General features: G+C 44.9%; 1 long non-coding RNA gene across 1 annotated transcript; it reads right to left on the minus strand.

The window, feature by feature from the left end:
- Nucleotides 1–17,173: 17,173 nt before the first annotated feature.
- On the minus strand, nt 17,174–20,686 carry LOC140524403 (uncharacterized). The gene is made up of 3 exons (XR_011973706.1): nt 20,327–20,686; nt 19,246–19,334; nt 17,174–18,809 (listed from the first exon to the last, which is right to left on the minus strand). It is a non-coding gene; the product is annotated as an uncharacterized lncRNA (long non-coding RNA).
- Between the last annotated feature and the right edge of the window lie 2,697 nt (nt 20,687–23,383).

Genomic DNA, 23,383 nt, shown 5'->3' on the forward strand with positions numbered 1-23,383 from the left:
GATCTTTGTGTGCTATGTGAAAGGGTGCTGAGTTGGGATCCAGAAGAACGGAGTTCCAATTCTAACTGTGCTACCTGTGGAATACCTATGAAACCGTTTAGCCTCTTTTGTGCCTCTATTTTCTCATGTGTTCAATGAGATTAGGCTAGATGATCTCGAGTCTCTCTGTGGTTTTACCAGTACATACTCTATGACTGGATGACCCTTGAAACGCAACATCTAGAAGAGAGCAGACCCACAGACTGTATTTATTTACCATCTTGAAAGGGCTTCGGTTTGATAGAAAAAAGGTTTGCTAGGGATTTTCTCGTACCAGGACAGTGACTTCTTTTGATTGTCTTAATTAGTCATTTCAGTCTGTGCCTGAAAAAAATATTTCTTCCATACTAAGAGGCGTTTGATCCAATCTGGGGGCCAAAGTCCCACCCCTCTCCCCTTGCACTGCCAGTTTAATAAGGCGACTTCATAGGAAAACGTGATTCATGGTAGACGGGCAGCCCTAATCGAGGGGGGTGAAGCTCCGTCCCGATTGACCAGACCCTTGTCTGACGCGAGATGGGGCTGGGACGTCCGGCAGAGCCCCCGCTTGGCAGAAAGGAGGGCGGAGAGGGGGAGTCCTGACCCCGGGCGGCCCCAGCCCACCTCCACCTCGGCCCGCCGCGGCGGCGTCTACAAGGGAGCTCAGCCCCTCCCGGGGCCAGCGGGGCGGGGGCCTGGGCTTTGTGCGGGTTATGTGAGCCGCACGTGATGCCGGCCCTGAAACCCAACTCGAGCCAGCTCATAAAAGGGGTCACTGTCTCTTTAATTAAAGCCCCCTGCTTGGGGGTTAAAGACAAGCCCGGTGTTTGATGGTGCAGGTGTGTGGGTGAAGCCGGGGGGAGACGGGGCGTGGGGGGGAGGGGGAGCAGAGGGCGTCTGGGAACTCTATCCTGGGAAGGGGGGCTTCCTGAGGGAGCCCAGGGGCCGAGCTGCCTGGCACAGCGCCGTCCGGGGCACACACCTGGGCACACGCGTGCCCGGCCCACCCTGGCCGCCGCCCCTTTGGCACCCCGCTCCGGACTGCCCAGGCCACGCCGCCCGAGGCGCCTCCCCCGAGTTGGGCATAGAAAGATCCGCCAGTATCGATCCAGCTCGGACCCAGGCGGGCTATTGGCAGGAAGACGGACGAAGTTGGAGCGGCCATGCGCGCTCCATCACGGCAGCCGGGCGGAGGCCGCGCTAATGAGCCCGCCGAGCTCTCCATTTCCCCGGTAGATCAATGCTAATACTCCGGGCCGGGAAGATGGATGGAAGCCACTGGAACCTTGAAATCTGGCTGCCCTCGGGAGCTGCTGCTGGGCGCAGCAAGGAGGAGGAGGATGCCATGGCTGCTGCCTGGCACGGGCCCCGGGGCCCTGGAGCACCAGACCCGAGCTGCCTGGCATCGCGGGTGCCCCTGGCCACAGGGACCCGCTCACGCACGTGGACATTCCCAGGCATACCCCAGCGCCGCGGATACTTAGCTTCCACCCGTCGGGGGGCAGTGCCCTCCACCACCCAGACGGCCATTGGGGCACACGTCCACTGGGCCCCTACAGGAGGGAGTGCATCAGAGCCATGCCTAGCAGAAGGACACAGAAGCGCTCCTAACACCTGTGTGCATAGCCCCAGATGCAGAGGCGTTCGGTACCTAGCACATACCTGGCCACTCATATAAATAGCTTCCACAGACCCTCACGAACTTCTATCACTTACACACAGGCCTGTGTGCGGATGTGCAGCTGCTTAAGCACACATACACAAGAGCCGCTTAAAGAAGCTTACATACCCATTCTCTCCCCTAGCTCCTTACACATCCATCTACACTTAATGGTTTGCACAAATAGATGCTTGCACATGTACACACATACAGCTGCAAACATAAAGAGATTCACACAGACACACACACATATATATACACAGCCATTCACACCGTTGTAATCCTTATGAAGAGAAGCCTATATATCCTGACACCCGCATACACAGTTATTCACAGACCCATACGCACACGTGCACTATTATACATACATATAAACTTCCTCTTACAGACAGATAATTACACACACAGTCACTCACAGAAATAGATGTGGGTATACAACCCCAAACATAAAATAAACCTGTAATCAGATATACACAGTCCCAAACGGAAAACTGACTCTTATTTATGTTCAATCACACAGGCCACCATTGTGTGACTTCACACAATCGTTCGCACAAACAGGCCCATATATCACCACTCAGAGACCTTTATATACAAATACACAGGCACTCACAAAACCCTTAAGTATAAATTTACAAATAGCCACTCACACAAAGACCCTTATATACACCCACACCACCCCCTCAAAGACCTTTACAGATACAGACACTGGCAAACATATACACACAGAGCCACTCATTCAGGCCTTTCTGTACACATACATACACTCAACCCCAAACATGCAAACTCTAACCCATTAGCATAACCACTCACACAGGCAACCCTTTACACACACACACACACGCAACACAAAAAGACACCCAGCACACATTTACAGACACAGCCCTTCGCACAGAAAACCTAACCACACTAATCCTTACACACTCATACATTGCCCCAAATAGAATGCAGACCCTTGTATGCAAAATCACACATAACCACTCGTGCAAACAGGCCCTAATACATACAACCATGTTTATACATACAACCATTTACAGTCTTACACTCATAGATCCTTTTATATATATGCACAATCACTCACACAGTGAGTGAGCCTTATGCATACATACCACAAAAAAAAACCCTACTCTAAATATATAGAATAGACACTCACATACTCCCTTCCATTCATACATCACACAGTCACAAACATATTCTCTTAGATATACTTGGACACAGCCCCTTTCACAAACTGACCTCTACATACACAGACCTAAGCAAAAAACAGACCCTAACAATCACAGATGCATAGCCATTCACACAAATAGAGCTTGACACACATCTAGGTATTCCTATAGACCCATACACACATAATCACACAGCAGTTCATACAAACACACCCATATACACCTAGCTATTCACAGAAACATTCATAGAACTACTAACGGAAACCTTGAACATATATACACAAGGGGGCAGCTAGGTGGCGCAGTGAATGGTGCATTGGACTTGGAATCGGGAGGACTTGAGTTCAAATTCGACCTCAGACACTTGACACTAACCGTGTGAACTTGGGCAAGTCGCTTAACCTGGACTGCCTCACTTTCCCCTTCCAAAAAAAAAAACCCATACATACACAAACTCTTATGCATACCTATACACAATCAAACAGATCCCTATGGACATGTACACACGAAACTGTAAACCTACATGCAGATGCTTCCACATGGTCACCCTGATACACATATACAAACATATCCTGACATACACAGATCCTGAATCACACAAGCACTCACATAGACCCTGGCACATATATATATACACATAGCTATTTGCATGGGCCATTACCCAAACAGCCCCTCACACAGACTCTTATCCACACACACACATGCAGATTCCTTTACACATATACATGCATATACAGCCACTCAAACAACCCCTAACACTCACAGAGCCTTGCACAACACAAACACAAAGCATCCTTCACATACTTCCTTACATATCAACGTAGTGCCTCTCACAAAAAGAGATCCTTGTTTCCCCAAACACCCTCAAACTAACAGACACCCAACTAGCTGTTTAGACAACCCCTTACCACACACATACACACACAGCCCCTTATACAGACCTTTATCCACATAGCTTACATACACAGTGCTGACACAGATATAAGCCTTCACAGATCCGAGCGCACATGCTCCCAAACTCTCACAAATACACAGCTGCTTACACAACTAGCTCCTAATACTTCTACATTCACATAACACAAATCACCCTGCACACAAACACACTAAGGCATTTACACACGTTGCCCTTCAAACATATGCTTACATACACATTCACATGGAGAACTGCTTATACAGATGTAGATGTGTGTAGATACAGTAGTGAATTGTCACACATAGACACCCTCAAATAGCCCTAAAATATATATAAACATACTAACACACAGCTCCTCTCCCAAAAAGATTCATCCACATACAGTTTCTCACACACGTACAACCCTTTATACACATTTACTCATGATGCTTCAGCACACAGATGCTCATTCAGACAGCTCCCTGCATGTCTACACATACCTCCACCCATGCAGACCATGGCACACTGACCCACTCATAGAGACCCTTACATTATGTATACACAGCCACTCACAGAGACCCTTACACATATTCATACTCACGGCTAGTCAGAGACCCTTACAATGTTTACACACAGCCGTTCACACAGTCCACTAGATACACACTTCCTCACACAGACCTTTGCATACTTATCTGTTTACTCAAACTGACCCTAATAGCAGTTCACACAGACCCCTTCGCACATGCATGCAAACATTGCCTTACACACATACAAGCACACACAACCCCTTAAAGAGCCCCTAAGACACATTAAAACAGCCCCTTACCCACAGCACAAACACCCCCAGCGCCATACAAAAGATTCTTACCACTACACATTATGCCCTCACAAAGTCCCTGATACACACGCACACTCCCATGCAAATATACCCTTCGCCACAAACAAGCCCTCCAAACCCTTATCCTTATACCCAACTTTCATAGATACAAACCTTTACAAAAAGACATGCACAGCCCCTCATTCAAACAGAGCTTTACACATTCTCATCTCACTCAGCCCTTTACACATACCCACAATACCCTTCACACATACCCACAGTGCCCTTCACATAAACAGACCCTTCCTTACAAACCATAGAACTTCGCATACTCATACACACACTCACACATATGCTCAGCTTCTAACACAAACCCTCGCACACAAGCTTTCACACCAAATAGCCCCTTACACATGCAGCCCCAAACACACAACCTTCAACCCACTTCTCATGCACAGAGATCTTTACATGTGTACGCAGCCCTCACATGAACAGGTCCTTAAATGCACACTCATACAAAAAAACAAAAACAAATGACCTACACACACCGCCCCTTACACATACACAGCCCCTCATCCCAATGGGCCCTTACATAAACACATACATACAACCCCCCGAAACAAATAGAAACTCACACACCCTCATACATATGCCATAGCTCTAGACAGAAAAATTCCTGACACAAAGCTACTCAGATAGATTTTTACACAGATCTATACACAACCACTCACACCAACACCACTTTACATATATAAATATATACAAACATCCCCAAACACAGACCCTGAGAAACACCTATACACAACCACTTATAAAAACACACCCTTTCCCCATAAACACCTGTAAGATCCCTTCCACAAAGAAACTCTCAGCCTCTAACACAGTTCCTCAAATAGACCCTTTCACAAATACATACAAAGAACCACAACAGAAAACAAATCCTTACACTCAAAGTTTCATATGCCAGTGTGTTCATCCTGCATTGCTGAAGAGGACCATGCCATCAGAGAAATGATGACATGACTTGCACTTGACTTTGTTTTGAGTGAGGGAGGGCTGTACAGGTCACCAGCCTCACTTCTCCTCCAGAGCCATCTGAATCCAGTGACCAGACATTCATCAGGATGACTGGAGATGACCCAGGATAAGGCAATTGGATTTAAGTGACTTGCCCAAGGTCACACAGCTAGTGAGTGTCAAGTGTCTGAGGTGAGATTTGAACTCAGGTCCTCCTGACTCCTGCACTGGTGCTCTATCCACTGCACCACCTAGCTGCCCCTCATATATCAGTGATGTCTAAGGCAAGTGTGAACAGGGGGCCACTACATAAGTATCCGTGTGGGTCCCATATTGACTTCCTTTTAAAATGTAGTATTTTATAATATTGTAGTATAATACTATACTTTAAAATATAGTATTACCTATGATTTATTGTGTTTCAAAGTATTTCCCATTTACATTTTAATCTAGTTTGGACACACCTATACACATAGAACCTTACCCACAGAGATGCATACATAATCCAGAACACAGATCCTAACACTTAAATATACGCATTGCCCCAAATCCATATAGACTTTTATGCCCACATGGCCCCTCAAGCATAATACTCATATACACACAAATACACACAGAAGTCCTTTACAGAACCAGACCCTTATAAACACATAGCCCTTATATACATGTACAAACATTCCCTTATATACACAGTCCTTGTTTACCATAGATCCACACACAATCCCAAACATGTTACAGACCTTTACACACAAATACATATTCAATCCCCTCCATACAAAACAGACCCTCACATATAGTGCCTGAGAAAGGTCCTTGCCCCCCCCAGCCCCCTGTTGCACATGTGCACACACACACATACACCTCCCCCTCATAAAACATACTCTTACAGGTGCATAGCCCTTCAAATGAACAATGCCTCACATACATATACTCGTATACTCATTATACTTTATATAAGTCAATTTTTCTTTTCTCCTCACAACTCTCTTACATAAACAGACCCCTATACACACAGCCTATCACACAAACATCCCCTTACACCCTTATGGCTTCTCAAACAGCCAGTTCCTTACACACACATACTCATGCAGATACTCACACACAGATTCCTACACACAGTCCCAAACACACACATACAAAACTGCAATCATGCCCAGAACTTTACACTTTATATACACAACCCCAATCACATAGACCCTTACACTCAGATCTCTAAACAGACATAAACCATTTTACACATGCAGCCCTTCACACAAACAGATCCTTATCCTTACACACCCCTTCACATTGATACCACCCCTCTCATAAAGACACAGCTCCCCATCCAAACAGACCCACCCATAAACATGAACACACAGCCCCTTGTACAAAGAGACCCTTATCCATGTGTGTACTCATACACCCTCTCTCTCAAGTGCACATTCTCACAGTCCTCTAACCCTTTACTCAGGCATACACAGTCTTGATTCTCTTTGAATCCCACATACCCACTTTCCCTCCTCCTCCTCTGCAGCTCCCACCTTCTTCTATTTCTTCCGGAAACATGTTTGGGGTTCTGTTCATGTGGAAAATCTCTCTGGGCTCTGCCCAGGAAAGCCACTCAAACATCTAGCCATGCTTCCCCTCATTCCTCTTACAACCAATCTTTGAAGTCGACCCCCACCCCCAAAGCAAAATTTGCACACAGACATTTAAACAAACTCATTTTGGGGGGATTCTGGCCAATATGTGTGAGCATAAGCTTTACACCATGTACACATGATACTCTGCACGGTAGTTTCTTTGGAAAAAATCAGATGGAGACAAGATTTGAAGGTATGCATGTGGGCATCCTGTGACTGCTTCTTGGGAAGTGACCTCGTAGGTTTCCGGAAGCCTCAGAGCTGACGCTGATGGGGGTGGGGGAGGGAAGCGCCAAGGGGGGGCCATCATTCTGGACTCCTGAGTCCACTTGTAGACCTTGGTTGACAGCCATCCCTACTTATCCATTTCTATGGCCTCAGACTGACATCTGGTGGTCGTAAGTGATATTGCAGTTAAACAGCTCCATTTTCCCGGGGTCAGACTGGATTAGACTGAATTACAGTGCCCTGGTCTAAGGAAAATCTGGAGTGCCCAGCTGGCCCTTTCCCCTGAGGGATGGAGCCCACAGGGCCTGAGCCCCCAAACATTCAGCCTTGTGGCCAGCTTCCTGGGGATGGGACAGGAGTGACAGGAGTAAATGACCAGAGAATGCACTAAGGGATGTGTCTAGGGTGGAGGGCGGTTGCTGAGGACTTGGGGCTCCAAGAACTCCAGTTACCCTCAGAAATACTGTGTGTCCTCCTGCCATGTCCCGGGAGAACACTTCCCCCACCGTGGGAGAAGATCGTAAACTCCTGGCTGAAAAAGAGAGAACTCACCCATGCCGGTGATACCTAGGCCTTAATAAGGGATCCCAAAGTATCCTCTATCCTTTTGTTCCAAGTCCTACCCCAGAATGTGGAAGGAGACATGGGCTGCTTTTGTCTCTGTGAGGGTCCCCAATTCCTAAAATATATGCACACTTCCAAACTTCCCCAGCTCTCCACCGCTGTGCCCTTAGAATGGATCCAAGAGTACAATCTTGTTAAGAAATGCAGTCCAAGCCAGATCCCAAAAACTGGGATCATGATGCATGAATTAGATGGCTCTGAGGTTTCTCCAAACCCTGGTTCCTAATCCCCTTGGCTGGCTCCTTGGCCTCCCACTGGAGTTTGTCTCCCTCTCTCCCTGTGTATCCACAACCTCATTTCTAGGTCTAACCTATAAGCCATTCACAGTGTCTGCAGGAAGCTTGGGCCTTACACTGGCATGGCAGTGTCTCACAGATACAAGTCTATTGCTTCCTTGCAAAAACAAAAAAAGGTTGTGAATATTGTGGACCAGCCCAAGGCATCTTTTCTCATGCTGGGAGTGATCTGGCATCTGGCACGGCAGCCTAGGAGGATCTGAGCTCATTCTTTCCCATCCCCAGCAGCCCGGGAGTGAGCGCGCACCACAGCCAGGGGCTGGAGGCCGCTGTCCTCTAGGTCTCTGGGCCAGGGAGGACGACCACACGAGCCGGAAAGGGCTCCGCATGGGGGACGGTGGTGGTGCCGGGCTGATGAGTTCGTTATAAATTAGAGACTCGTTAGGAAGCGGCGGGAAGGACTCAGTAACAGCTTTCGGGCCCGTCTTTTCGATTTCTTGTTCTGTTTGTTTATTGCTGTTGTTTCTGTCTCATAAGCTTATTGCAAAACCAATAAAAATGATCTATTCAGAGTGAGGAGCTGCTCTTTTGACTAGTAAGTCGCTGTTTGTGCCTCCAGCCAGGCTGACCGGCTGCCTCCTGCAGCAGGGTCAGCAGAGGGTGCCAGATCCCTGCTCGCCACTCCACCTGTCACAGTCACCACCCCCCAGACTGTCCTCGGGCCTCCACAGCCCACTGACCATCACCTCCCTAGTCAGCCCCCTGCTCTACTCCTACTGACCCATGGGGAGGTGAGGGCACAGCTAAGGGTTAGAAGCTCTGAGCCCATCTGGCTCTGCCTGGCCTAGGGCCGACCTGTCTACAGAGGGCAAGAGGAAAGAAAGGGAATTGGATTTGGAGGAAAATGTGGACTCCATGGAGAGCAGCTAGAACCAGTAACCCTATGTAAGCTTTGGCTCAGCCCTCTTACCATGTCTGTCATATAGAACCCCACAGAACATCCTCTATCTGTCCCCAGGAACATGGTAACTGCTCCCCATCGGCTTTCCTGTAACATTTCTTGCCTATCCCACATAATAAGAGGTGCTCTGTAATATGGGCTCCCATTTACCCCTTACCAAATGAGCAGGAAAGCAAGAAAAAAGCATTTGTCAAATGCCTACTATATGCCAGGCATCGTGCTAAGTGCTTTATAAACATTATTTCATTTGATCTTCACAACAATCCTGGGAGGGTGAGTGCTATTATTATCCCCATTTTGCAATTAATAAAACTGAGGCAAACAGATCAAGTGACTGGCCCAGGGTCCCATAATCAATACGTGCCTGAAGTCAGATTTGAACTCAGGTCTTTAAGGCCTGGTATTCTATCCACTCCACCTCTGTACAGTACACTGTAGCTCTGACACCCCCTATGTGACAACCCATCAGCTTCCAATAACACGAGCTCCCCATCCCTTCTAACACAGGGTCCCAGTCTATCTCTTGTACTATGCTTTCATCCATCTGCCCTTTATAAAAGAGACTGGCCCTTTCTGTCCTCTATTGAAGTCCCCATCTGTCGTCCATGACATGGACTTTCTCATCTATCTCCTGGCATATGGGGTTCCCTATGTGTCCCCTAAAAGATGAAGTTTAGAAGCCACATACACATTGGCTGTGTGATCTTGGGCAATTCACTAACCTCTCACTTTTCTAGACAACTCTTAAGACTTAACTTTCAGAGAAGGTGCTAGCCTACCTTGGCAGAGGGAATTTCCTCATTCAGGAATGAGTTATCATTTCAATGAAATCACAGTTCCAATCTCTCCCCACAGTTTCTCACCCTTGATATGGACTTTATCATTGATCACCTCCTATTGCCTCCTTTAACAAGAACTTTGTCATCTCCCTATGATGTCAAGGTCTCCCATCTATTCTCCATAAAATGTGGTCCTTCATTGGTCCCCCAGAATATATTACCTGTCTGCTCCTACTATGCTCCCCAGGAGGAAGTGAGGTCAGTTCTCTAGGTTCTCCCCCAGCTCCTGCTGGGCTTGGGGGTTCCTCCCCATCTCCTCATCAACCTCATTTGGTCAGCCCTCCTCCTGATGTTCTGCTATTGTCACCCTTCTTTACTAAGGACACCCTCCTCCTTCCTTTCTCCTCTAGACAGAGGCCAGCTTCTTCAGGAGGTCTTTATTATTAGTTAAGGGAAAGACAGTAATAATTTATACATGGTTGAGTGACAGAACCCAAGAATCTTGTTCTAAGATTCCCCAAAAGGCCTGCACAGCCTCTCAGTCTAACTCTCCTCCCCTCTGTACCCCCTCCTCTTATCGTTTCTGCCAGCTTGTATCCTGATGAAGGGAAGTTGGAAGCATGGGATAGATCCTGCTAGACCTGTTTGACATAAAGAAGATGAGACTAAATGAGATGAGGGGAAAGCTAGCCAGGGAGCTATTTAGCAAAGGAATACTTCCCTTCAGCAGAGAAGAACAGCCCCTGGGGAGGGAAAGGGAATACCCACTGATTAAACACCTACAAGGTGCACAGACCAGGGCCTGTGCAAAGAGCTTTACAAATACCTCATCTGACACTCATAACCACCCTGATAGGGGAAGTCCTGATATTATCACCATTTTACATACGAGGAAACTGAGACAGACAGAGGTTAAATAACTTGCCTCACGCTGCTAGTAAGTATCTGAGTCCACATTTGAACTCAGCTCTTGCTAACTCCAGGACCAGCACTCCGTCTACTGTGTCACCTGGTTGCCTGTAGGGGGTGGGGAGAAGTATGACCACAGATAGGAACAGTTTGCAAAAGTCTAAGAGAAATTCAAGCCAAAGGATAGAGAAATCTTGACTGAGCCCTGACTGCAGGGTGAGGTTGGGGCCCGTAGTACCGGAATGATAAAGAAACGCTTTGAAACCCACAGGACCAGCCTTTTTATGCTTTCCCCCAAATCTGGGTGCAGAATGGGCTGATGCTGGAACCGAGGACAATACTATCCCAAAGTGGCCTACGACCAGTGTCATCGCTGGCTTATGCTAGAATCCCTGCTCCCCTTCTGAGAATGGCAAGCCTTGCTCTCTCAGACCAAAATCTGATCCCACTCCCCATAGTAAGCATTAGGGTCAGGGTTAGAGGTAGAAATGTGGCTGGTCGCCTGCGAACAAGGGTAGATACCACCCACCCCAAGTCAGGTGCTCAGACAGAAGGGAAAGAAGCCTTTCACTGGTCGTTTGTGTAACCTCTCAAACACACATTAATCTTTAAGTAATCTCTCTATCTGTCTATGGAGGTGGGATGGTGGGATAAGTAGGAGCAAGAAATGGATTTATAGTAAACCAAGTAAATCAAAACCCTTTATGTATCCTCACAATAAGACTTCTTTAAAAGAGAATCAGACAAAAGAACCCCATCGCTCTAAGGATAATTTTTACGCCCTACTCACTTATATCAAGTGTATCCTGTCCAGACTTCGAGGCAGGCTTCCTAAATGTCCAGTGCTCAAGTTATATTGGCTCTGGTTGGGAGCAGGAGCCATGGAGGGGAGAAAGTCACCCTCACATGGAATAGGACTGAAAGACCTGTGGAGAAGATGCCTGGAGTATGCCTCATGATGTCCACCATCTTGCTCACCTCTGAGCTCACTTGTACAAGAACTGACCTCTAATGTCAGTGACTGGAGGAGAAGTGGACATTCTAAACTATCACTCACTGTAACAGCTGTCATGGTAGTGGTATGTTGGGGGTGGGGAGGGAGATCTGCTAGATGGATAGAGAAGGACAGGGAAGGGGTGTGGCACTTCAGGGACTCCCTCCCACACTGGCAGCCCTGACATTCTCCAAGAAGGCCTTTGATTAAAGAGACAAGTGACTTGGCCCATTCTATTGATCAGAATAAATTACTAGGAACTAATTTATGGGCCTCCCCACAGCCGATGACATGGTGGATTGTGCTCTATTGGTCAGTAAATTGGATTGTCAGGGTAGATTATTGGTTCGTATACAGTTATCTCTCATAGCTATATCAGTTAGTCCAGGTAAAAGAGCTTTCTCTGCTGTGAGACACCATGGTATCATGGGACCGCCATTAAAAGCAAGCCAGAAGGAAGATACAGGAGATGAGAGAAAAAGAGAGGAGGGGAGACGTAGAAAAGAGAAAAGCATTAGAGGGAGACAGGAGAAAAGACAGAAAAGGGAAAGGGAAGAAGGAGAAGAAGAAAAAGGAGAAAAAGAAAGAGTGGGGGAGGAAAAGAAACAAGAGAGGAGGACAGAGGAAGGGAGAGAAGAAGATATAGGGAAGGGAGAGGAGGAGCCAAGGGAGAGGTGAAAGTAGGGGGAAAGGAAGGAAGAGAGAAAGAAAGGAGGAAGGGAGAGGAGAGAAAGAAGAAGAGAGAATGAGGCAATCATGAGGGGAAAGGAGGGGAGGAAAGAAATGAGAGGAGAGAAAGAGAAAGGAGGAGTGTAAAGGAGGAGAGGAGAGAGAAAAGAGGTGGGAGGAGGAGAAGGGATAGGAGGGAGGGGAGGGGAGGAGAGGCCTCCATGCAGGACGCTGACTAATTAGTGCAGCATCTCAGCATTAAAAGCACATTAGAGGGAAGTTGTCTGAAAAGTGATGGGGAAATGACATCTTGTACTCCCCTTGATTCTCCACTGAAGGCTAGATGGCTCTGGCAGGGGGGTAGAAGAGCAATTGGGGGATGGCGGGGCAGGGGTGGGGAGAAGGGAGAGCCAAGGAGTAAAAATGGAAGGGAAAGGAAAAAAAATCTTTGCTTCCACTTGCAAGCTGAGCCAATCTAATCAAACGGCAGCTGCGCCGGCAGCCTAACAGAGCCCCAGGCCCAGCCAGGACTGGGAGCTGTCCCTGGGCTTTGTACATCATCCACAACCATGAGCAGTTCCGGAGCCGGGATTTCTCAGGCGATTTGGCCGGTGATGCATGGGGTAGTAGAGCCCAGCTCGCTCTTCCGTGCCTCTGCCGGCCCAGCAATAACACAAACTTATTTTTTGCCAGTGTAATGGATATGACTCAGGGAGCCCATCAGGAGTCAACAGGACTGTTAGGCACTGCCGCAATCTGTATGGCTCCTGCCTTCCCTGAGCTGCACAGATCTGCCTGACAGGTCAGGAGCTAACACAAATCCCACTTCGCAATCCTGTGTCACCAAAGCAGCAGAGAATGGCCACAAATTCACATGGAAATGTGTATGTTAAATTAAACTCTTCTTAGAAATCCATTCTGTGGAGGGAGGCTAGGAATAAAGAAAGCATCAAAAGAAAGGAGAGGACAGGGGAAGAGAGTGGAGGGGAGAAGGGAGAGGATAACAGATGAGAGGAAAGAAGAGGAGGGGAGGAGAAAAGAGTTAAGGAGGGGAGAGGAGAGCAGAGCAGAGGAGGAGAGAGGTGGGGAGAGGAAGGTGTAATGAAGCATCTATCTTTTTTTAATGAAAAGAAGGAAGGCTAGAATACATAGACCAGCAGGACAGCTTTGAAAACTAGAAGGTAAGGGACTGCTATGCAGCCTAATGGATCTAACATTGGTCCTAGAGCAGGAGCATCTGAATTCAAACCTATGTACAGACAGTAACTGTGTGACCCTGGGCAGGTCACTTAACCCTGGTTGCCTTCAAAAATAAACCAGTTTAAATTTTTTTTAACTACAAATTAAATTTATTATATACTTTAAAAGAAAACCAAGCTGTGTAGAATAGGGAGCTGTAGTTTCGTATATAACGAAACTGATGTATATGGAAATACCCATTTTGGGGGATATTTGTTAAATTCAGTTTAAAAATAAATGATCTTTTAAAAATCTACTCTGTGACAAAAGCTAAGGGATCATGGGAAGGGACAGGAAGGAGGAGGAGGAGGAGGAGGAGGAGAGAGAGAGAGAGAGAGAAAGAGAGAGAGAGAGAGAGAGAGAGAGAGAGAGAGAGAGAGAGAGAGAGAGAGAGAGAGAGAAAGGAGGCATGAAGGCAATGTAGTACCATGAAAGTGCACTAAACCAGGAGTCAGGAGATCTGGGCAATAGCCCTGGCTCTGATGCTAACTCACTCTGTGACACCAGATAAGCAACTTCCCCTTTCAGAGTTTATATCTCTTGGTCTGTACAATAAGGAGCCATTGGGCTGCTTTTTCTCTAAGGTTCCTTCCAGCTCTAAAAAAGTCATAGGTGTTATGCTTGCCAGGTTCACAAAATTTCTTCCTCTATCCTGGGCTTGATTTCTTCCCCTATCCCACTCAAAAGGGGATGGGTGTGAGATGTAGGGAGGAATACAGACTCAACACTCAGCTGGCCTTGGAGACAAGTGGAAAGCAAACACTCCAAGTGACAGCACTCTCTCTCCTGGGCTGGTAATAATGGTTATACACCATCCCCAAGGCTTAAGAATCATGTGGAGGGCTGAGACATTTGAGATCTTATCCTACTTTTTGGTGTTTAAAGCTGATCTATGGAAGTATATACCTGGCCAGGACTGCAGTAGGGAAGAGAAAACTGACCCTGCAGACCTCACAGGAGGGTGGGGTAACCAACACTAAGCTCTCCTGGTTTTGACAGGCCACTCATCAGTTCCTGGTGGTAGCACACGGCTGGGATTTCCAGAGGAAATATCACTGTGGCCTGGAATTGCTGGGAACTAGCATCTGAGGCTTCTGAGCAATAAGAACTCAGCCTTATCAGTAACAGGAGTCTATGAAAGTACAGATCTCCCCTCCTCTCTTCACTGCTACTGATTCTAAGGGCAGGACTATGGAATTGGAGTATTAAAGGTATTTGGTCATTTGGAGGCAGGACAGTCCTGTGGCCTGGAATCTTCAAACTGTAATCCTTTAACATCTAACCACTTTCAACCTCAAGCTTTGAGAAGAGACTTTTTTTCAGCTTTTCAGACCTTCTCTGCTCTGACTTCCAAATCCCAAAAAGATAAAAGGTTTATCATAACACTTGTACTCTTTGTTTTGGAATTTCACCTCTCAATCTAGAAATATAAAAATGCAAGGCCTAGCAATGGAGTCCACAAGTCACCAGATTTGCGAGATGAGGGAATTCATTTTATTTATTTCTTAAAATAACAAAGCAGCACAGGTTCCTCCTATCTGCCTCCCTCAACACTGAGAAAGGATTCCATTACAGGCCTTGGATCTCAGCTATGATGCCAGGAGCAGGGCAGAAGCCTCAGCTCATCAGAGCCTGCAAGTAGGGAAAGTTTTTGGCTCAGAGATAAGAGATCTGCTCAACTGTCTATAAATCAGAGGCTCATTAAGAAGAGGCAAGAAGGCCTTTTGGGGCCTGTGCCTTTCGATTTCTTGTTCAGTTGGTTTATGGCTATTGTTTCTATCTCCTATGTTTATTGCAAAACCAATAAAAATTATCTATGAAAAGCAGGAAACTCATCTTTTGACTTGTTTGTCAGTTTCTGCAACATGTCTACTCTGCCTAATGTAGGCCAGGGCACTTGGTCACCTCTCCCCTTTCATCTGCCACTAGAGGGTGATGGAATGCAACTGGCCTGATCTTTAGTTGAGATCAGAGTGGGAAAAGGAATTCTGCAGCCTTGCACACAGTAAGAGTTAAGGAGAAATATGGAAAATGCGATGAGAGCTATATCTCTGAGACTTGTATTGGAATTGAGACTTGTATTAGAATAAAAACATGGGAGAACATTTCTCAGACCATTGCTTTATCTCTCCTTTGGCCCCACCAGTCAGCATAAGGATGACTTTTTCCTAAAAAAGAGCAAAATAAAGCATGGATTCCATATTGGGCTAAGCTACAATATAATTGCATGATGGTGGTTCATAAACGATCAAAGAAAGTCCCCAAACAATGACCCAAGTTAGAATTTTCCCACTGAGTTAGCAGTACCCCTAAATTAACTGAAAAGTAACCACAGAATCTTTAATGATCACACTGTCAGGTCACAGAATGGTGACGAATGGGCCTGGAGGAGAATTCCTTGGAGAAACACTCCGGAAATAAATTTGGGTGATTAAATTTCGAGGCAAGTTCATGGAACAGCACCCTGAGACTTAAAATGAGCCATCAAGTTACCAAAGAGAATCAAGTTTTCAATGTAACCGCTGCTCGAGAACCAAGTCTTCAGTCTGTCAATTATTAGGGGATTTAGAGGAATACTGCCCCCAAAACTCTGAAGGGCCTTGCCATCCTCCCAGCCCTAACTTTACCCTCCAAAGGCTCGGAAGTAATTGAGGAGATAGTGCTACCTTTCTCTAGTTAATGTGTAATTCTAACTCTTGGAGCTGGGGGAGAAGAGCGTGACAACAATGCCTGCTGTAACCAAGGGCCTTATACTTTCTGTTCCCTGTATATCATGCTCTCTCTTTTTTTTGTTTAACTTTGCTAATGCTGTCATCCGTGCCTGGAATGCTCTCTTAGCTTCAGCTCCATTCAAAACTCTGCTCAGTTGTCAACTTCCACATTAGCTTCTTTCTGGGCCCCTTAATTATTATCCTTCACCTTCAAAAAAAAAAATCCTCTTTGTATTTTTTTTTTACAATCTACTTAATGGTATTTACTTAATATCTTTATGTATTTTTTATTTCCCCACAGTAGGATGTAAGCTCTTTGAGGGAATATGTGGCTTTCATTTGTCTTTGTATCCCCAATGCCTAGCAGAGAGAGTGGCACAAAGCCGGCTCTCTACAGATGTTTGTTATAAGAACACCGGCTGTCTGGGTAGGAGAAAGGCCAGGCTTATATTTGACAATAGATGTGATATAAAAAACAAAAGATGTTAATACAAAAAAATCTTAATCTTTGTTGAATGTCCTATCTGTCAGGCATTTCCCCCAAGCAAGGGGTGGAGTCATCACCACATCTCTTGCACAAGTCTCACTCATTAAATTAACAGACAAGACTCAAATTTTTTTCAATTCTCTCTTCCTTTATTCGAATGTTGTATATAGTTTAATATATACATATATCTGTGTGTGTACACACACACACACACACACACACACACACACACACATCCATTCAGACAAGGGTCAAACTCTAAGCATAAGCTGGTGTTTGGTGATATCTTGAGGAGAAGCTGAAACAGTTGAAGATGACTTTATTAGCCTAGAGGTCTCTGAAGTGGAATAGATTAGGTACGTAATACACAATAGGAAATGACCATAGTCATCTATGACAAACCCAAAAATCCAAGCTTTGGGGACGAAAACTCACTATTTGACAAAAATTGCTGGGAATTATTGGACAGCAGTTTGACAGAAACTAGGTATTAACCAACATCTCACACTATATACCAGGATAAGGTAAAAATCAGTACATGATTTAGACATAAAGGGTGATATCACAAGCAATGGGGAGCATGGAAATTTTTACCTGTCAGATCTATGGATAAGGGAAGAGTATATGACCAAACAAAAGATAGAGAGCATTATGGGATATAAAATGGATCTCCAGTAGCTCCATATCATGTCCAGAATCAAATATAAAATACCTGGAATTCTCTCCTCCTAAAATACCTCCTGAATTCCTTGGCTTACTTCAAGACCCAGGAAAGTCCTCCTCCTACAAGCAGCCTTTCCTGATTTCCCTTAATGTTGGCTCCCTCTCTCTGATGATAGTCTCCAGTGTATCATTGTTTGTATCTTGTCTGTACAAAGTTGTCTCCATTTTGTCTCCCCTCATTGAACTGTAAGCTCCTTCAGAGCAGCGTCTGCCTTTTTGCCTTTCTTTGTATTCTTACCACTTAACATGGTGCATGGAACATCATAGGCATTTAATAAATGTTAATTAACTGACTGACAAAATGTTATTTTAGTTGTATCTTTCTCATATTGAAAAACTTAAATGGTTTCCTATGGTCTGCCTAAAAAAATATTCCTCAAAAGCTGGTATTCAAAGCTATTTTGGAAGTAAACCTCAGTACTCTGTACTTTTGGCACAAAACTGTAAGAAGCAAATTTATTAATTAATTCTTAGCATCTCTGCTTAGAAAAAGAGAGAGAAATCCAAAGGGACATCTTGTTTGGAAAAAAAATCTCTAGGACACAAGCAATTTTCTCTTCGCAAATTACAGAGTTCAAGAACGGGGCAAAAATTCACAGTTAAGATTAAACAAGGATACCAAGTTTAATTTTATGTTTTTTCACCAAAAAGTATTATAGAAATTTTAATGTTGAGAAATGAACCCTTAAAGATAATGTCTCCCTAGGGACTCAAGCTCTGAACCAATCAGTACTAAGGGACACTTACCTACATAAAATTCCATATTAAAATCAAAGATGAGTTTTGTTTTTAATCTAATCATTACCCTAATTAAATTCAGAAAAAAAAAGATTCCTTTCTGAGTTGATCAAGTCTGTCTCTCTCTCTCTAGAAATTGACTAGGCCTTTGATAAACAAGTTACATCCCAGCTTTCAGACAGCTCCTATGAATTGTATCTTCTGTGTCCTGTTCACCACTGAGAACTGGCGCTTGGGTGAATTTTTGGCTCAATCTAACATGAAGTTTGGTTTTCCTCTCTCCGACAGTGTCTTCTTTTTCTCAGGCAGATTTTTCCCTCTGTTGATAGAAGGAGATTATGCCTGAGTTAAAGATCCACCATTACCTTCTTCAACACAAACACTCCAGTTCCATTTTTTTTTTTTACTCATTCCTCTCCTCTCTACTTGGAATATGTAGTTTCTGAATTCTACCCATCCTTCAGAGTACAGGTCAAGTCCTATTTGCCATTTATCCTTATTACTGCTACCTGCAATCTCTTTGCCATGACTCCACTTTCTGACCATCTCCACTTGGACTTCACCCCAGGCATCTCTCTCTCCGTCCTTATCACCATCCCCATCCTTCAGCTCTGAGAGGAGAACCTTTTCTTTGTCTTGCTGGGATTCAGGTCTCTACAGCATCATCACTTCTGAAGTCTTCTCACCACTTCCCATATTCCCATGTAGATGCCCTCCCCCTATACCTCCCAACCAGGCTTTCCGAAAGGCCTTACCCCATCTTCCTCCATTAAACTGTACGATCCTGGAGGGCAAGGATTGTCTTCTTTGCTTTTATTTTTATCTCCAAGCCTTGACACAATGCCTGGCAAATAGAAAACTCTTAATAAATATTCTATTTTATTCTCTTCCTCCTTGAAACTTTTCTCAAATATTCAAGGCCACAGTTATTTACCTTCTACCAAACTTCCATAACATCTATTATCTGCTTCAGTTATGGGACATTTGCCATATATGGCCCCATGTTACTTAACTGTTTCATATATGTTTTCTTCTGACACATCCATTTCTCAACCATGTCACCTGCATACACTCTGGCCCTACTCCACCTACCAGAACTCAGACTTGGCCCCTAGAATTCTGAGCTCTAATAGGTGAGTTTTCATTTCATCTCACCCAGAACTAGACCATTGTACCACTTCTTGGTCATGTTGACTTCCCCATTAGAGTATAAGCTCCTTGAGGGTAAAGGTTCTCTTGCTTGCTTGTATTTTATTCCCAGCATTTAGTACAGTGCCAGGGCCAGTAGATGCTTAATAGATGCCTTTCATTCATTTGTCTAACTAGACTGATTGTTCCTAGGGAGGAAGGATCATGTGTTATTTCTCTATCCCCTTCATTCCCTAGCACAGACTCTGTCTTAGCAATCACTCACTAAATACTCGTTTATCAAATGAATAAGCTACCTGTAACTGTTGTCCCTTTAAATGGAAAAAAGGTAAGAGGAATGGGGCACCACCAGGCAATCTGCCTGAACTGCTCAGGAGGGCAAGCGAGCTGTTTAGAAATATTAGAAACCAAAGAAAACAGTTTTTGCCCATTTCCCGTCTGTATCTGGGAAGCAGGAAACCTCCACTTCTGGGAGTTTGGCCCTAGACATGTTTCGACAAGGCAACCTGATCTGGAACCTGGGAGGAAAGGCAGGCCCAGTAGACTTAGTATTTCCATCCTTTCTTGCCATTTTCATGTTCCTCAGATTGCAGTTGAACCACACTGCACATTTCCACCCATGCTGTCAGGTCTAGAGTGGCTTCAACCCAGAAAAGAAACAAACCCACTAAAAGAATAAAGACCTACATTCATGTTTAAAAGGACCCAAAGGCAGCCTAAGCTTTCTTCCAACAGTCTGTCTGGGGCCAGGAGCCATGAAGAGCTTCAGACGACTTTGGCTTGTTCTGTTTTCCTCCTCAGTCCTTCTGCCTATCACATCGTGAGAACTTGTCCATCTTCTTCCCTTAAACTTTCAATACCCTCCCCTGAAGAAAAGAAAAATTGAAAGCAGCCTTTGACCTGATTAATAATTAAAACTGCTGAGTTTGGTCTGCCTCCTAACAGCAAGGAGCTCCAAAACCCCCAGCAAACTTGAAAAAATAACCATCCCACTCAAGGGAGAGTGAAAGCTTTTTTTCACTTGACAAACTGACAATTAGCTGCTGTTCAAATCCCCTCTAGTCTCAGCATATTGGTTCTCCTTTGAATGTGGCTCTGCATGTGGTGGATTTTTTGGCCTTGAGTTTAGAACTACCGTGCATAAAATCAAAGCCAGGAAACCAGCAGTCAAGAGAAAGGAGGCTATTTGGGGATTAGTGATTTCAGAGTTAGGTTTCTAATACTTGGTGAGTAGTTGGTTAGGAATTTCCTCCAGGAGCATCAGGCAGTAAACACTGTGGGACATGTCCTCACTTTGAACTGGAAAGCTGTGAGTCATCACCCTGGTGGGGGGAACACAAAATAGCATGAAATAACTCCAAAGCTCAGCAGTGGTGAATGGTAAATCTGCCTTTTGTAATCGCTTGGGGCTAGATCCAAAGCTCACTATCTTCGAAATGCGCTGTGAGACCCCAACTTGGGCTAAAAGTTTTCTCTTGACAGAGATACAGACCTGAGACCCCTATGTTGGGCCAACAGCTTACAGGGAACAAAGGGAGGGAGTGGATGAAATGAAAACAGAGAAGGAGGACAGGAGCATTCAAACTGCTCATTTCCCCCTATGAAACTCAGACACAAAGCAAATTAGTAATGTGTAATCCAGATTGTATCTCAAAGTCTTGTCTCCTTTCCAGGCATATATTAAACCTTCTAACTCTTCTGGGGGGTCAAGTACAAAATCAGACAGTTTCTTATTGACTTGGGAGAGAAAAACTGAAGCATTTGCAGAGGGATTAAACCAGCTAGACCAAGCTTGCCACAGCTTTGCAACATCAAGACTGATGAGGTAAATGACTTATAAACATTTTGCATAATTCCATAGAGATTCCTGCAAAAGTATCCCAAATGCTAGTCAGAAAGTAATCTGTCCTGATGCTTGAGGCCCTCCCCATTTGGAAAGGCTAGGTAAGATGTGCACTGATTAATACATAATGTCCACATCTCCAAAAAACATCTTATCAGAGGCATCCTAAGTGAGGGATTATAAGAGAGAGGAAGTCCTAGGAAAGCCCTCTTCTTCCCCATCTTCGGATTGAGAAAGGCATGATAGGCAAAAGAGGATCTAGAGATACCTACATTTTTATGGAGTTCTAAGAGTTACGCTGGAAGTCCTCAGAGATTGTTGTGAAAATGCAGGTGCTATTTCTTTAGTAACCCACAGACATCTAGTCCAGGAATGGATTGGCCTGGAATAGGTCTTTTAGACTAGACCAGAGAAGAGGATGGATAATGATCTCAAGAGTTAGCAATATGGAGAGAGGAAAAACAGAACAAGATGGCCTGGGTGCAGGGTGGATCAATTTGTATCAGAAGAGATGCATTAGGGAAAACGACAAGATACAATCCAAGATAGTGGGTTTGGTATACAGGGGAACAGAGGTGCTAGAATTGTTAACGATAGACTGAAGGACAAGCAGACTTCTGCTGCAGACCAGATAGAGAAGGAAGATGCGATTTTCTAGAGCTAAAGTCAGGGGACACCAGCATCATGGTGAAAGAAGACCTACGATGTCCATGAATTTTTGACTGCAAGACAGAGTCAAAACTATAGCTCCGAAAGAAATGAGACCAGGAGATGGAGTGAAAGGAAACAATTCAATCCAAGATAGGAAGACAAGCAAATATTGGACTATGGGGAGTGCCTGCTCAGACTGCTGAATGTCATTTTAAAATCGAGACCAGCAGGGGCGTGGTGCTGGAAATTATTGAAAACATTTAAATCTGTTTAACCTGAATGCTGATGACATTTTCCAGGTTAAAGGAACTCTCCAAAGCATTGCAACAAAAGACTCTAGAAAAGAGGGTTAGCCTCCCAAACTGAAAATGTGATGAAAAAATTGAACTTTCTCATTGCTACACTTTCTTTCAAACAACCAAGATCTCTCTAAGCCCCTAATGTTGTGATAAATTTGGTTGTGGATTACCCGGTATTGGTTGGACTGCAGTGGAAGAAGGAACCAGCCAGTATAGGAATTGGCTTGAGACCAAAACCCAAGGTGCAGCCTGGGAGGGCTAAACCTACACTTTTTTATCCTTATGTGCTGGTAGTAAATGAAAGGGATGAGATGGGACTGCAGAATGGATGCAGATGGGACTGTTCTGTCAAATTTTGGTGAAAAGGGATTTTCTCCCTGAAACTTAAAGTGCAGGTAATAGGATAAAGCTACTTCAACACTGTGCCAAGATTATTTTGTGGGCTGTTTTTAGACAAGTTAGAATAGGCCAGGATTAAGAAACTGGGCAAGACTGATGGATAGGGCCAGCTGGAGCTCAAGATAAAGACCATAGCCAGATCAATTTTTATTAAAAAAAAATATGGTTACTCTGAGGTCTGAGGGTATAATAAAGGCCATAGTTAGCACGGTTACTTTAAACTGGAGGCAGTTAGGTGGCTCAGTGGATAGATTATTGGGCCTGGAGTCAGGAAGATCTAAGTTCAAAACAAGGCAAGTCACTTAACCTCTGTTTGCCTTAATTCACTGGAGAAGAAAATGGCAAACCATTACAGTATCTTTGCCAAGAAAACCCCATGGACAGTATTAGTGTGCTATGGTCCACAGGATCACAAAAAGACATGACTGAACAACAGAAATCTAAGCCGGAGAAAACAAGCAAGACTCAGTTTGAGTAGAGGGTCTGGGGTAAATATCCAGAAGTTCAAGCTGGGCAGGAGACACAGGCACAAGTGTGGTCAAAGTATGCAAG

The sequence above is a fragment of the Notamacropus eugenii genome, chromosome 1 (assembly GCF_028372415.1).
Source record: "Notamacropus eugenii isolate mMacEug1 chromosome 1, mMacEug1.pri_v2, whole genome shotgun sequence".
In the NCBI taxonomy this organism is placed as follows: domain Eukaryota; kingdom Metazoa; phylum Chordata; class Mammalia; order Diprotodontia; family Macropodidae; genus Notamacropus; species Notamacropus eugenii.